Here is a 15400-nt window from a genome sequence, read left to right on the forward strand (position 1 = left end):
TCAATAATGGCAACATAGAATCTCTAAGGGCAGAAATGAAAGCTGAATTGGCAGAACTTAAAAATGCTATCAATGAGATCCAATCCAATCTAGATAATCTAACAGCTAGGGTAACTAAGGCAGAAGAACGAATAAGCGACCTGGAAGACAATATAATAGATAAAAAGGGAAAAGAGGAGGCCAGGGAAAAACAACTCAGAATCCATGAAAATAGAATCAGAGAAATAAGTGACACCATGAGGCGTTCCAATGTCAGAATAATTGGAATCCCGGAGGGAATGGAGAGAGAGAGAGGACTAGAAGATGTATTTGAGCAAATCGTAGCTGAGAACTTCCCTAATCTGGGGAATGAAACAAACATTTGCGTCCTAGAGGCAGAGAGGACCCCTCCCAAGATCAAGGAAAACAGGCCAACACCCCGGCATGTAATAGTAAAACTTGCAAATTTTAGAACCAAGGAAACCATCCTAAGGGCAGTTAGGGGGAAGAGATTCCTTACGGAGGGAGGAACATCAGAATAACGTCAGACCTATCCACAGAGACCTGGCAAGCCAGAAAGGCCTGGCAAGACATATTCAGGGTACTAAATGAGAATAACATGCAGCCAAGAATACTTTATCCGGCAAGGCTTTCGTTTAGAATGGATGGAGAGATGCAGAGCTTCCACGACCGGCAGGAACTGAAAGAATATGTGACCACTAAGCCGACCCTGCAAGAAATATTAAGGGGGATTCTATAAAAGGAGAAAGACCCCAAGAGTGATATACAGCAGAAATTTACAGGGACAATCTATAAAAACAACGTCTTCACAGGCAACAAGATGACAATTAATTCATATCTTTCAATAATCACTCTCAACGTGAATGGCCTAAATGCTCCCATAAAACGGCACAGGGTTGCAGATTGGATAAAAAGACAGGACCCATCCATATGCTGCCTACAAGAGACTCATTTTGAACCTAAAGATACATCCAGACTGAAAGTGAAGGGATGGAGATCCATCTTCCATGCCAGCGGACCTCAAAAGAAAGCTGGGGTAGCAATTCTTATATCAGACAAATTAGATTTTAAACTAAAGTCTGTAATTAGAGACACAGAAGGACACTATATCATTCTTAAAGGGTCTATCCAACAAGAAGATCTAACAATTGTAAATATCTATGTCCCCAACATGGGAGCAGCCATCTACATAAGCCAACTGTTAACCAAAATAGTCATATTGATAACAATACGTTAATTGTGGGAGACCTCAAGACTCCACTCTCAGCAATGGACAGATCATCTAAGCAGATAATCAACAAGGAAACGAGCTTTGAATGATACACTGGATCAGATGGACCTCATAGATATTTACAGAACATTCCACCCTAAAACAACATAATACTCATTCTTCTTGAGTGCACATGGAACTTTCTCCAGAATAGACCACATACTGGGTCACAAATCAGGTCTCAACCGATACCAAAAGACTGAGATTATTCCCTGCATATTCTCAGACCACAGTGCTTTAAAACTGGAACTCAATCACAAGAAAAAATTTGGCAGAAATTCAAACACTTGGAAGCAAAAGACCACTCTGCTCAAGAATGTTTGGGTCAACCAGGAAATCAAAGAAGAACTTAAACAAATCATGGAAATCAATGAGAACGAAAACACATCGGTCCAAAACCTATGGATACTGCAAAGGCGGTCCTAAGGGGGAAATACATAGCCATCCAAGCCTCACTCAAAAAAAATAGAAAAATCCCGAACTCACCAACTAACTCTATACCTTAAAGAACCAGAGAAAAAGCAACAAATGATGCCTAAGCCACACATTAGAAGAGAAATAATTAAAATTAAAGCAGAGATCAATGAATTAGAAACCAGAAACACAGTAGATCAGATCAACGAAACTAGAAGTTGGTTCTTTGAAAGAATTAATAAGATTGATAAACCACTGGCCAGACTTATCCAAAAGAAAAGAGAAAGGACCCACATTAACAAAATTATGAATGAAAGGGGAGAGATCACGACTAACACCAAGGAAATAGAAACAATTCTTAGAAATTATTATCAACAACTATATGCCAATAAACTGAGCAATCTGGATGAAATGGAGGCCTTCCCGGAAACCTATAAGCTGCCAAGACTAAAACGGGAAGAAATTGACAACCTGAATAGGCCAATAACCAGTAACGAGATTGAAGCAGTGATCAAAAACCTCCCAAAAAACAAGAGCCCAGGGCCTGATAGATTCCCTGGGGAATTCTACCAAGCATTCAAAGAAGAAATAATACCTATTCTACTGAAGCTGTTTCAAAAAATAGAAACAGAAGGAAAACTTCCAAACTCATTCTATGAGGCCGGCATTACCTTAATCCCCAAACCAGGCAAAGACCCCATCAAAAAGGAGAATTTCAGACCGCTATCCCTGATGAATATGGATTCCAAAATCCTCAACAAAATCCTAGCTAATAGGATCCAACAATACATTAAAAGGATCATCCACCACGACCAAGTGGGATTTATCCCCAGGATGCAAGGGTGGTTCAACATTCGCAAATCAGTCAATGTGATAGAACACATTAATAAAAGGAGGGAGAAGAACCATAGGGTCCTCTCAATTGATGCAGAAAAAGCATTTGACAAAATACAACATCCTTTCCTGATTAAAACTCTTCAGAGTATAGGGAAAGAGGGAACATTCCTCAAGTTCATAAAATCCATCTCTGAAAAACCCACAGTGAATATCATCCTCAGTGGGGAAAAGCTGAGAGCCTTTCCCTTAAGATCAGGAACACGTCAAGGATGCCCACTCTTGCCACTATTGTTCAACATAGTACTAGAAGTCCTAGCAACAGCAATCAGACAACAAAAAGAAATAAAAGGTATTCAAATTGGCAAAGAAGAAGTCAAACTCTCTCTTTTTGCAGATGACATGATACTTTATGTGGAAAACCCAAAAGACTCCACCCCCAAATTATTAGAACTCATAGAGCAATTCAGTAATGTGGCAGAATACAAAATCAATGCACAGAAATCAGTTGCTTTCAAGATGTGGTATATATACACAATGGAATATTATGCAGCCACCAAAAGGAAAGAGATCTTGCCATTTGCAACGACGTGGATGGAACTGGAGGGTGTTATGCTGAGTGAAATAAGTCAATCGGAGAAAGACATGTATCATATGATCTCACTGATATGAGGAATTCTTAATCTCAGGAAACAAACTGAGGGTTACTGGAGTGGTGGGGGGGTGGGAGGGACAGGGTGGTTGGGTGATAGACATTGGGGAGGGTATGTGCTATGGTGAGCGCTGTGAATTGTGCAAGACTGTTGAATCACAGATCTGTACCTCTGAAACAAATAATGCAACATATGTTAAGAAAAAAAAGAAGAAGAGGATAGGAGGGGAAGAATGAAGGGGAGTAAATCGGAGGGGGAGACGAACCATGAGAGACGATGGACTCTGAAAAACAAACTGAGGGTTCTGGAGGGGAGGGGGTGGGGGGATGGGTTAGCCTGGTGATGGGTATTAAAGAGGGCACATTCTGCGTGGAGCACTGGGTGTTATGCACAAACAATGAATCATGGAACACTACATCAAAAACTAATGATGTAATGTATGGTGATTAACAACAATAAAAAATTTAAAGTAAAAAAAAAATCAGTTTTCTTATACACTAACAACACAATTGTAGAAAGAGAAATTAGAGAAATAATTCCATTTACAATAGCACCAAAAACTATAAGATACCTCGGAATAAACCTAACCAAAGAGGTAAAGGATCTATACTCTAGGAACTACAGAACACTCATGAAAGAAATTGAAGAAGATGCAGAAAGATGGAAAAACATTCCATGCTCATGGATCGGAAGAATAAACATTGTTAAAATGTCTATGGTACCCAGAGCAATCTATACCATCAGTGCCATCCTGATCAAAATTCCAATGACATTTTTCAAAGTGCTGGAACAGACAATCCTAAAATTTGTATGGAATCAGAAAGGACCTCGAGTCACCAAGGAAATGTTGAAAAAGAAAAACAAAGCTGGGAGCATCACGTTGCCCGATTTCAAGCTATATTACAAAGCTGTGATCACCAACACAGCATGGTACTGGCACAAAAACAGACATATAGACCAATGGAACAGAATAGAGAACCCAGATATGGACCATCAACTCTATGGTCAAATAATCTTTGACAAAGCAGGAAAAAACATGCAATGGAAAAAAGACAGTCTCTTCAATAAATGGTGCTGGGAAAATTGGACAGCCACATGCAGAAGAATGAAACTTGACCATTCTCTAACACCATTCACAAAGATAAACTCAAAATGGATGAAAGATCTCAATGTGAGACAGGAATCCATCAAAATCCTAGAGGAGAAAGAGGCAGTAACCTCTTTGACATCGGCCACAGCAACTTCTTTCAAGATACATCTCCAAAAGCTAGTGAAACAAAAGCAAAAATGAACGTTTGGGACCTCATCAAGATAAAAAGCTTCTGCACAGCAAACAGTCAACAAAACAAAGAGGCAACCCACAGAATGGGAGAAGATATTTGCAAATGACACTACAGATAAAGGGCTCTTATCCAAAATCTATAAAGAACTTCTCAAACTCAACACCCAAAAAACAAATAATCAAGTCAAAAAGTGGGCAGAAGATATGAAAAGACACTTCTCTAAAGAAAACATACAAATGGCTAACAGACACATGAAAAAATGTTCATCATCATTAGCCATCAGGGATATTCAAATCAAAACCACATTGAGATACCACCTTACACCAGTTAGAATGGCAAAAATGGATAGGGAAAGAAACAACAAATGTTGGAGAGGTTGTAGAGAAAGGGGAACCCTCTTACACTGTTGGTGGGAATGCAAGTTGGTACAACTACTTTGGAAAACAGTGTGGAGGTTCCTCAAAAATTTAAAAATAGAGTTACCCTATGACCCAGCAATTGCACTCCTGGGTATTTACCCCAAAGACACAGATGTAGTGAAAAGAAGGGCCATATGCACCCCAATGTTCATAGCAGCCATGTCTGCAATAGCCAAACTGTGGAAAGAGCTGAGATGCCCTTCAACAGTTGAATGGATAAAGAAGATGTGGTCCATATATACAATGGAATATTACTCAGCCATCAGAAAGGATGAATACCCAACTTTTACATCAACATGGATGGGACTGGAGGAGATTATGCTAAGTGAAATAAGTCAAGCAGAGAAAGTCAGTTATATGGTTTCACTTATTTGTGGAACATAAGGAACAGCATGGAGGACATTAGGAGAAGGAAGGGAAAAATGAGGGGGGGGATTGGAGGGAGAGATGAACCATGAGAGACTATGGACTCTGAGAAACAAACAAGGGTTTTAGAGGGGAGAGGGGAGGGGGGAGTGGTTAGCCCAGTGATGGGTATTAAGGAGGGCACGTACTGCATGGAGCACTTGGTGTTATACAAAAACAATGGATCGTGGATCACCACATCAAAAACTAATGGTGTATTGTATGGTGACTAACATAACATAATAAAATTTAAAAAAAGAAAAAAGAAAAGATCCCTCTCCAGGACTGGACAATACTTTCACTGTTCTTGCCTGAGCCAGGCTTCACCCTCCCCCACATTCTCCTGGCAGGTGTCCCAGGCCACCTCTTTGATGGGAGGTTAAGGTGTGAGTCATATAGGCAGGTAGCAGGGTTTCCTTGTGTTGGTAGCTGGGTCTTAAGGAATCTGTGGACTTGAACTTCCTAATCCTCTAAACATGGCAGCCTGCACTTGACCACAGTGACAGGCTTCATCTGCCCTGGCTGGTAGGGCTTCAGCTGGTGCTGCTGAAATAGTTCTTCCTTCAAAATTATCTTCCACATCCCTGTTTCTGGGCATTCTCAGGAAGTCAGGGAAACTAATAAGTCTAAGCAAACCCCAAGTGGTCTTTCTGCTGATTGCTTTGTATCTGACTAGGACTTAAAAGTATTCTGTGGTATTCTTTGAAACTCAGTCTTATCTTAGGTCACTGGTATTCCCCAAGTCTGTAGTGAGGCCACATCTTCTCTGCACATCAATTTCCAATAGTTACAACCATTGACTAGACGTGAATTGGCTTGGGTGTAATGCTTGTGTGGGGGACACTGTGCACTAAGTGAGGCCTCTAATGTCAGATATGAATGGTCACAAAAACAAGGTTGGTCATATTCTTTGATTTCTTGAATTCAGTTTAATTTTTGATTCCAGGGCCCTTGTATCCTAGCAGACTGGCAGGAAATTAACATCAGTTTATCTCAGAGTTCTCCTCCTGAGCTTTCCCCAAGGTTTGTAGGTCCTAAGGCAGTGCTATGAAACCCTTCAGGTGGGGCTCTAGTCATTGGACATCTGTTCCTCCAAATTACCCCATAAATATTCATCATTTTTCACTTATGGCCACTCCTGGTCAACCAGTTCTCTGCTGCTGCCACGCTGAGCTTTGGATGTGGGAGTCTTTTGTGGACCCCACCCTATCCCGCCTGATTCACCACGCGCCTACCTCCCAAGGTGCTACAGAGATGTGGAGCCAGTTCCCATCTTCTCCTGGGACCCTCTCCTCTTCTCCCCCAAACTATGGGGAATCTCCTTATCTGGGACAACTCCTTTCTCCCTCCTGCTTCTTCAAAGCTACCTGCTCTGTAAATCCTAAGGCCTCTCCTAGGGGTTTAGGCTTTGAAAGAAAAAGCCAGAATGTCTTGCCAGCTACTTTGTCTTTCTGCCCTGCCTCCTTTGGGGCAGATTTGCAATGTGCCTGATATCTGCCTGAATATGGAAGGAAGATGGGGAACAGAAAATACAAGGAGAACAGATCACCGTCACACAATATGATCCACTGACATACATAAATGTGACCTTCTATAAAGGTGAAACTCTAACCCTAGGATGGCTTTTCTGTAGAGGTGGAAACTACTGAGATAATATAGCTGTTTACTTTTTTTTAATTTTGTAAAATAACACTTCAGGGATAGATGCTGGAGAATGGAAAATAGAGAGTTTGTATGGTATTAAGTTGGTGGCACATGTAGGTCTAGAGTTTCTCCGTCCAGTACAGAAGCCACTGGCCACCTATGGCTACTGAACACTTGAAATGTGTTGAGTCCAACTGTAAAATATACACTGGATTTCAAAGACTTAGTATGGAAAAAATGTAAAATAACAGATAATTTTTAGTATAGATATGTTGAGATGATAATATGAATATATTGGGTTATAGCAAATGTGTTAATAAAGTTAAGTTCACTTATTTCTTTTTACTTTCTAAAATGTGGCTGCTAGAAAATTTAAAATTATATATGTGGCTTGCATCATATGTCTGTTGCCTAGCACCGCTCTCGGCCACACTGGCTGGCCCTGTCACTTAAATAGCTGTGTAACTTTAGGCAAGGTATTTAACCTTTCTGCCTCCCATTCCTCATCTACAAAATGGGAATAATTGTTACTATTCTATTAGATTGTCTGTGTTAAATAATGAGGCAGAATAAGGCACTGTCCTGTGTTCCAGGAACTCAAATGCAGTAGAATCAAGAGCCCTGGCTTTGGAGTCAGACCTGAGTATGGGTTTATCACTAAGCTGTGTGATCTTGGTTAAGGTACCTGACCAATCTGAGCTTTAGCTTTCTTATTTATGAATGAGGATAATGGTGTTTGCTTTGTGGGTTGTTAGGAATATATATATGTGTGTGTGAATATGTGTTTCTGTATGTATACATATGTATGTGTACATTGTGTGGGTGTGTATATACCACACACAGTGTTTTATTTTTTTAAAAAGATTTATTTATTTATTTGAGAGGAGGGGGGAGGGGAAGAGGGAGAAAGAGTCTCAAGCCAATTAAGCCAACTCGGTGCTGAGCGTGGAGCCCAACGTGGGGCTCAATCTCACAATCCTGAGATCATGACCTGAGCCGAAATCAAGAGTCAGACACCCAACCAACTGAGCCACCCAGTGTTTTATACAGCACCTGGTACACAGTTGAGAGGTCATAGGTACAAGATAGGTACATAGTTGGTAGGTAAATAAATTATGGATGCTGTTACGCCTAATCATCATTATCCTGTTGGTTACCCTGCTGTTATTACCACTAGGTAAGCAACTTAAAGACTAAGTTTTTATTTTCTTCTGATATGCTTATTCTCATGTTTTAGTTTTACTTCCATTATTAAATAGATTTGTTTCTCACTTAAAAGTCCATTTGCTTTGGTTTTCCAAGGTATTTCTTGATTGGCTGAAGTTCTAATAGTTTCCTCAAGGAATAATCACAAGAACAATATTCCCAGGGTTTTCAAATGTTCTTTTCTATATCTTCATGCTTAAAGGACAGCTTGGCTGGACAGAAAGCTCTTGGCTCACCTTTTTCCCTTTGAGTGGCGTATGGCTTTGTGCTCCAGTGTCTTCTCATGTTGCAGGCTGCTGAGGAGAGACCTGAAGCTAGCTTGATTTTTGTTTCCTTTCTAAGTGACTTTATCTTTTGACTAGGTTGTGCAAATGATTGTTTTTATTCCCAGCTTTATTGAGCTTTAATTGACATATGACATTGTGTAAGTTTAAGGTATACAATATGATGATTTGATACACATGTATTCAAATGATTACCATAGTAAGATTAGTTAACACCTCTATCACTTTACATAATTACCATTTCTTTCTTTTTTTTTTTTTTGTGGTGAGAACATTTAAGATTTACTCTCTTACCAACTTTCAAGTATATAATACAGTGTTGTTAACTTCAGTCACCATCTGCACAGTCGATCCCAGGAACTAATTCCTCTAATTACTGGACGTTTGTGTCTTTTGACCAACACCTCCCCATTTCCCCCAGCAAGCCGCTGGGAACCACCATGCTACTGTCTGTTTCTGAGTTTCCCTTTTCCTTTTCTTCCTTCCTTCCTTCCTTCCTTCCTTCTCTCTCTCTCTCTCCTTTTCTTTTCTTTCTTTCTTTCTTTCTTTCTTTGTTTTTCTTTCTTTCTTTCTTTCTTTCTTTCTTTCTTTCTTTCTTTCTTTCTTTCTTTCTTTCTCTCTCTCTCTTCCTTTCTCTCTCTCTTTTCTTTCTTCCTTTCTCTCTCTTTCTCTCTCTCTTTCTTTCCTTCTTTCTTTCTCTCTTTCTTTTCTTTTTGCCTGATTGGTCTGGCTAAGATTTCTAATAGCTTTTTGAATGGAAGTGGTAAGAGCAGGAGTTCTTGTCTTCTTCCTGATCTTGGTGGGAAAGCTTTCAACTTTTCATGATTGTGTTTGATGCTAGCTGTGGGTTTGTTGTATATGTCCTTTAATTTTAAGGTATGTTCCTGATATATCCAATTTGTTGAGAGTTCATTTCATGGCCATTTTTCATAAAAGGATTTTGAGTTTTGTCAAATGCTTTTTCTGCATCTATTGAGAGGATATATAAGTTTTTATCCTTTGTTCTATTAATGTGGTGTATCACATTGGTTTGCATGTGTTGAACCATCCTTGCATCCCAGGGAAAAATCTTATTTGCTCATGGTGTATGATCTTCTTATGTGCTGTTGAATTTGGTTTGGTAGTATTTGTTGAGAATTCTTGCATTTGTAATCATCAGAGATATTGACTTGTAGTTTTCTTTTCTTGTAGTGTCCTTATATGGCTTTGGTATTAGGTTAATGCTGGCCTTGTAAAATGAATTTTGGTGTGTTCCCTTCTCTTCAACTTTTTTGGAAGTGTTTAAGAAGGGTTGGTATTAATTCTTTAATGTTTGGTAAAATTCACCAGTGAAACCATCTGGTCCTGGGCTTTTCTGGATTGAGATTTTTGATTACTGATTCTAGTCTTCTTACTTATTATTGGTCTCTTTTTGGATTTTTTATTTCTTCATGATTCTGATTCGGTAGGTTGTATGTTTCTAGGAATTTATCCATTATCCAGTTTGTTGGTGTTCATATTAATCTCTTATAATCCTTTGTATTTCTGTTGTGTAACTTTTCTTTGTTTTGATTTTATTTATTGATACTCTTTTTATCTTAGTTTAGCTAAAGTTTTGTCAATTTTATCATTTCAAAAAACCTGCTCTTCATTTTGTTGATCTTTTCTATTGTTTTCATGGTCTCCATTTCATTTAGTTTTGCTCTGATCTTTGTTACTTTTGCTAAATTTGGGCTTAGTTCTTCTTTTTCTAGTTACTTGAGGTGTAAATTTAGGTTGTTCATTTGTGATTTTTTTTATGTAGGTGTTATTGCTATCAACTTCTCTCTTAGACTAGCTTTTGCTACACTCCATAGATTTTGATATGTATTTCCACTTTCATTTCTTTCAAGATATTTTTTTTTTTTTTTTTTTTGGTGTCCCTTTGACTTCTTCTTTGACCCTTTGGTTGTTCAGGAGTGTGTTGTTTAATTTCCACACATTTGTTAATTTTCTAGTTTTCTCCCATTAGTAAGTTAGTGAGTCCTTACGTATCAATACTTATGTTAGATCTATTTGGTCCAAGATATAGGTCAAGTCCAGTGTTTACTTATTGATGTTCTGTCTGGGTGATCTGTACGTTGCTGAATGTGGGGTATTGAAGTCCCGTTATTGCATTGTTGTCTGTTTCTTCCTTCAATTCTGTTAATAATATTTGCTTTAAATATTTAGACACTCCAGTTGGGTGCATACATGTTTACAATTGTGATATCCTTTCAATGAATCAATTCCTTTATCATTATATAATGACCTTCTTTGTCTCTTGTGACCAATTTTGATTAAAAGTCTATTTTATCTGATAGAAGTCTAGCCACTCCTGCTCTCTTTTGGTTACCATTTGCGTAGAATGTCTTTTCCCATCCCTTCACTTTCAACCTATGTATGTCCTTAAAGCTAAAGTGAGTATAGACAGCATGTTGTTAGATTTTGTGTTTTTTTTAAATAAAAAAAAATCTATTCAGCCACTTTGTGTCTTTTGATTGAATAATTAGTCCTTTTATGTTTAGCATAATTATTGGTAGGTGAGGACTTACTATTGCTGTTGTTTTCTGTTTTTAAATGTCCTTTGTTCCTCTCTTACTGTCTTCCTCTGTGATTATTTGATTATTGACTTGATTATTTGATTTGATTATTATAAAGTGGTCCTTTATCTTTGTCTTTTGTGTAACTACTGTGTGTTTTTTTTTTTTGTGGTTACCATGAGGTTTACATAAAACATTTTGTATATACCACAGTCTATTTTAAGCTGATAAAAAATTGCCTTCAGTTGCATACAAAAACTCTACAATTTTACTTCTCCTCACCCCACATTTTATGCTATTGATGTCATACTTTACATCATTTTATATTGTGCATCTATGACAAATTACTGTAGTTGTAGTTATTTTTAATATTTAACTTTTATACTAGAGATAGAAGTCATTTATATACCACCATTACACTGTTAGGGTATTATGAATTTAGTTAAATATTTACCTTTACCAGTGAGTTTCATACTTTTATATGTTTTTGTATTGGTACTTAGTGTCCTTTCATTTCAACTTGAAGAACAACCTTTAGCATTTCTGCAAGGCAGGTCCAGTGGTGATGAATTTCCTTAGCTTTTGTTTGTCTAGGAATGTCTTTATCGCTCCATAATTTCTGAAGGGCAGTTTTCCTGGATATAGTATGCTTGGTTGGTGGTTTTTTCCTTCAGCACTTTGCATATATTATCCCACTTCCTCCTGGACTGCAAGGTTTCTGCAGAGAAATCTGCTAATAGCTTTATGGGGTTCCCTTGTATGTGATGAGTCATTTTTCTCTTGTGGCTTTCAAAATTCCCTCCTTGTCTTTGAATGTTCTACATTTTTATTATAACATGCCTCAGAGTAATTTTCTTTGGGTTGATCTTGCCTGGGGTTCTTTGAGCTTCGTGTACCTGATTGTCTATGTCTCTCCCTAGATTTGGGAAGTTTTCAGCTATTGTTTTTTAAAATCATTTTTCTTTCCCTTTCTCTTTTCCTTCTGGGCCTCCCATGGTGTGAATGTTTATTTGCTTGATGGTGTCCCATAATTCACATAGACTTTCTTCACTCTTTCTTACTCTTTTTTTCTTTTTGTTCCTCTAGCTGGTTAATATTAAATGATCTGTCTTTGAGTTTGATGATTCTTCTGCATGATCAAGTCTGTTGTTGAAGCTCTCTTGAATTTTCAGTTCTATTATTGTTCCTGTTTGGGGAATTCTGTTTTGGCTCTTTTTTATGGGTTCTGTTTCTTTATTAAACTTTTCATTTTGTTCATGCATTATTTTCCTGATTTCATTTGGTTGTCTATGTCCTATACATTTCATTGAATTTCTTTAAGATGACTATTTTGAATTCTTTGTCAGATAATTCATAGATCTCCATTTCCTTGGGGTTGGTTATTGGAATATTATTAGTTTCCTTTGGTGGTGTGATTCTTCATGATCCATGTAGCCTTGCAATGGTATCTATATTCACAGAAGCAGACACCTCTTCCAGTCATTATAGACTGACTGGTTTCCAAAGGTACAAACCTCTGTCTATTCCCTGGACGGATGGAATTACCTCCAGAATCACAATCATGCTGGGCTAGAGCTAGTTATGAGATTGTTGCTGGGGCTACAGTGGGTTCCACAATTAGCAGGTGGATATGGATCCTGTCTGGTCCCTGGGTGAATGGAACTGTCTCCAGTACCTTGTTTAGTAGGGTGGCTCTGGGACAAGGATCCTCTTCAGGATCCACAATTGGGTCTTTGGACAATGCATCTATTACTAGGTGCATGGCAGGTGTGGCTCCCACCAGGTCTCTGGGAGGGTGGCTGCCTCATCACTGGATGAGTCCCCGGATGGGCAGGACTAGCCCTAGATCATGGTAGAGGAGCTAGAGCCAAGTATAGGGCCCTTTCAGGATCTTCTGTGGTGAAGATGGGAGTGTCTTCTACTGGTTTTCTGGGCTCGCAGGTCTACCAAGCCTGCAGCTGTGATGTGGTTGGAACCAGATACAGGGCCCTTCAGGATCTCGGGCACAACTGGGAGTATCTCCTGCTGGGTCCCTGTGTCAGCATGACTGCAGTTGGGACGGCCTGGAGCCTAGTATAGGGCTCTTTCAGACTAGAGTATCTCCTGCTGGGTCTCTAGACACTTAGGACTGCTGGCCTACTGGCTACAAAGGGTGTGGAGCTGAGTATAGAGACCTTTCTGGATCTCAGAGGGTCCAGACACAAGTGTCTCCTGCCTGGTTCCTGTGTCAGCAGACCTTCTTGCAGACTGCCACTGGAAGAGGACAGGGGCCTAGTACAGGAGATGGCCCTTTCAGGATCCCTGGGGGTACAGACTGGAGTGTCTCCTGCACAGTCCTTGTGCCAGCAAGACTATGTACCATGGCTGGGATGGTCTGGAGCCCAGTTATAGGGCTTTTTTTTAGAATCTACGGACTGAGTTTGGTGGGTTTACCTCCAGGGGCTTCTGGACCATAGACAATAGGGACTGGAGCCAGTTCACGGGCTCCTTCAGGGTCCACAGTCAGGACCAAGGTCTGTATGTCTATTACCTAATATTCTGCATGACTCCTGGGTCCCTTGGCATATGCATATGGTGCTGATGACAGGACCAAAGCAAATGGGGCTGTAGCTGAGTCCTCAGGGGTACAGAACTGTTTCTGTTTCTGTATCCAGGACCATGGTCAGCAAGTCAGCAACATTGGTGCTGGCCTGCCTTCTCAAAATGGCTCTTCTCAGTCTTGGACTACGCCAGGGTTTCACAATCTCCTACCTGGAACCCAAATCTGCCATGTAGGTACTTTTGTCTGTGGATTGATGTGTAATTGTTGGTGGGGATATGACTGAGGGACATCTTACTCAGCTATTTTGTTCCAAAGTCCATTAAGTCCTAGGATATATCTCAATGTTGACTGCTCTAGTTGATATTCCCGGGTATGCAGTATACCCTTTACCTATGGAGATTTAAGATTTCTATTTCAGGCAAGTTTCCTCAAATTATATCTTTGAATATCTGTCTGTTCCATTGTTTTATTTATTATTATTTTAAAATATGAATTATTTTCAAATTTAAGGAAAACTTAGACATTGCTTCGTGGTATGTGACAGGTACTATTCCAGCCTTTTATCAAATTTTGAGTCACTTAATCTTTATAACAACTCTATGGAGTAGGTACTATTATCCTCATCATTTTAGTGATGAAGAAACGAAGACAAAGTGGTTGAGAAGCTTCTCCAAATTCATATAGCAGACAGAACCAAGATTCAGACTCAGTTTATTCTCTTAACCTTTGCACCATGCTGGTTTTCTTCTTCAAGGGCTCATTTATGTGTAAAATAAGAAAGAGTTCCATTGTCTATCATATCTATCATTTTCCCTCTAATATTTTATTTTTAAATTTTATTTAATCCCTCTGATATTTTAAAAATACTTTATTTCTGTTTGTGTTCACCTTCTCTGGTTTCTTACAGTGAGTTCCATAGTATATTTTCTTCATTGAATTTCTACCAATTTCATCTTCTGTGATTTGTTTGCTTCTTTCCTGAGTTTTCATATTTCATCTCTTCCTGTTTCTTGCCATCTTACTCTTAAGTTGTTGTATTTCTGCTTTGTTTTCTTCCTTCACAGAAATGATGGATTCATATATATTTTTTAATTCATGGTGAAATATTGATCATAATTTTCATGTGTTCCTTGATAACATTTTTAGAGAACATTACTCATCTCTTGATAGTTTTGCTGCTTTTTTTTCTCACAGTATCCTTGTTTGGATGCTGTGTGCTAGCTTCCTTTTTATTATTCACCACTGAAGGGAGATAAGATAGGTATCTGTAGGCAGGTGTTAAGGGAGGTAGTGTAGGGAGAGGTCTGTGCTTCATACGTCAAAGGCTGGCTTCTCTGCTGCCCAGAGAGAGAGAGGTTCCTACAAATAAGTTTGTTCTGGGTGACGATTTGTGAAGGCTTACCTCTTTTGCCTTTCTAAACCAAATAGGCAGACTTTTGTAACTAGCCCTTGTCATTGAGGTTCCAGTAGCCATCGTTGCTCGTCCTTCACTTTGGCTGGGCCCCGCACTTTCTAATACCTGCCCCAGCTCTCTGGACCATTCTAGGTGCACTTTCTCTGTGCTTTATTCTGCACGGCTTCTGCCCATCTCAGCTGCTCTGGATGTTATTTTTATCTCCTAATTTGGCAGAAGAAGGCATATGTGTTTTCTTTTTTTAAAAAATATTTTATTTATTTGACAGAGAGAGCACAAGCAGGGGGAGTGGCAGGCACAGGGAGAGGGAGAAGCAGGCTCCCCGCTGAGCAGGGAGCCTGATGCAGGGCTTGATCCCAGGACCCTGGGATCATGCCCTGAGCTGAAGGCAGACGCTTAACCGACTGAGCCACGCAGGGATCCCTATGTTTTCTTTTTTAGTTCTCATTCCCCCCCCCACCCTCCCACAATAATTTCTAGGAAAAATAAAAG

At 39.3% G+C, this 15400-nt stretch overlaps 1 protein-coding gene across 1 annotated transcript in view; it reads left to right on the forward strand.

Moving 5' to 3' along the window:
- The window catches only part of VWA3B (von Willebrand factor A domain containing 3B), a 224257-nt gene that overhangs the window by 42068 nt on the left and 166789 nt on the right, over positions 1–15400 (forward strand). The gene's annotated exons all lie outside the window — the stretch shown is intronic.

Source organism: Eumetopias jubatus, unplaced genomic scaffold (assembly GCF_037043125.1).
Source record: "Eumetopias jubatus isolate StellerSeaLion01/CBP00866 unplaced genomic scaffold, mEumJub1_p1.0 scaffold_9, whole genome shotgun sequence".
NCBI lineage: Eukaryota > Metazoa > Chordata > Mammalia > Carnivora > Otariidae > Eumetopias > Eumetopias jubatus.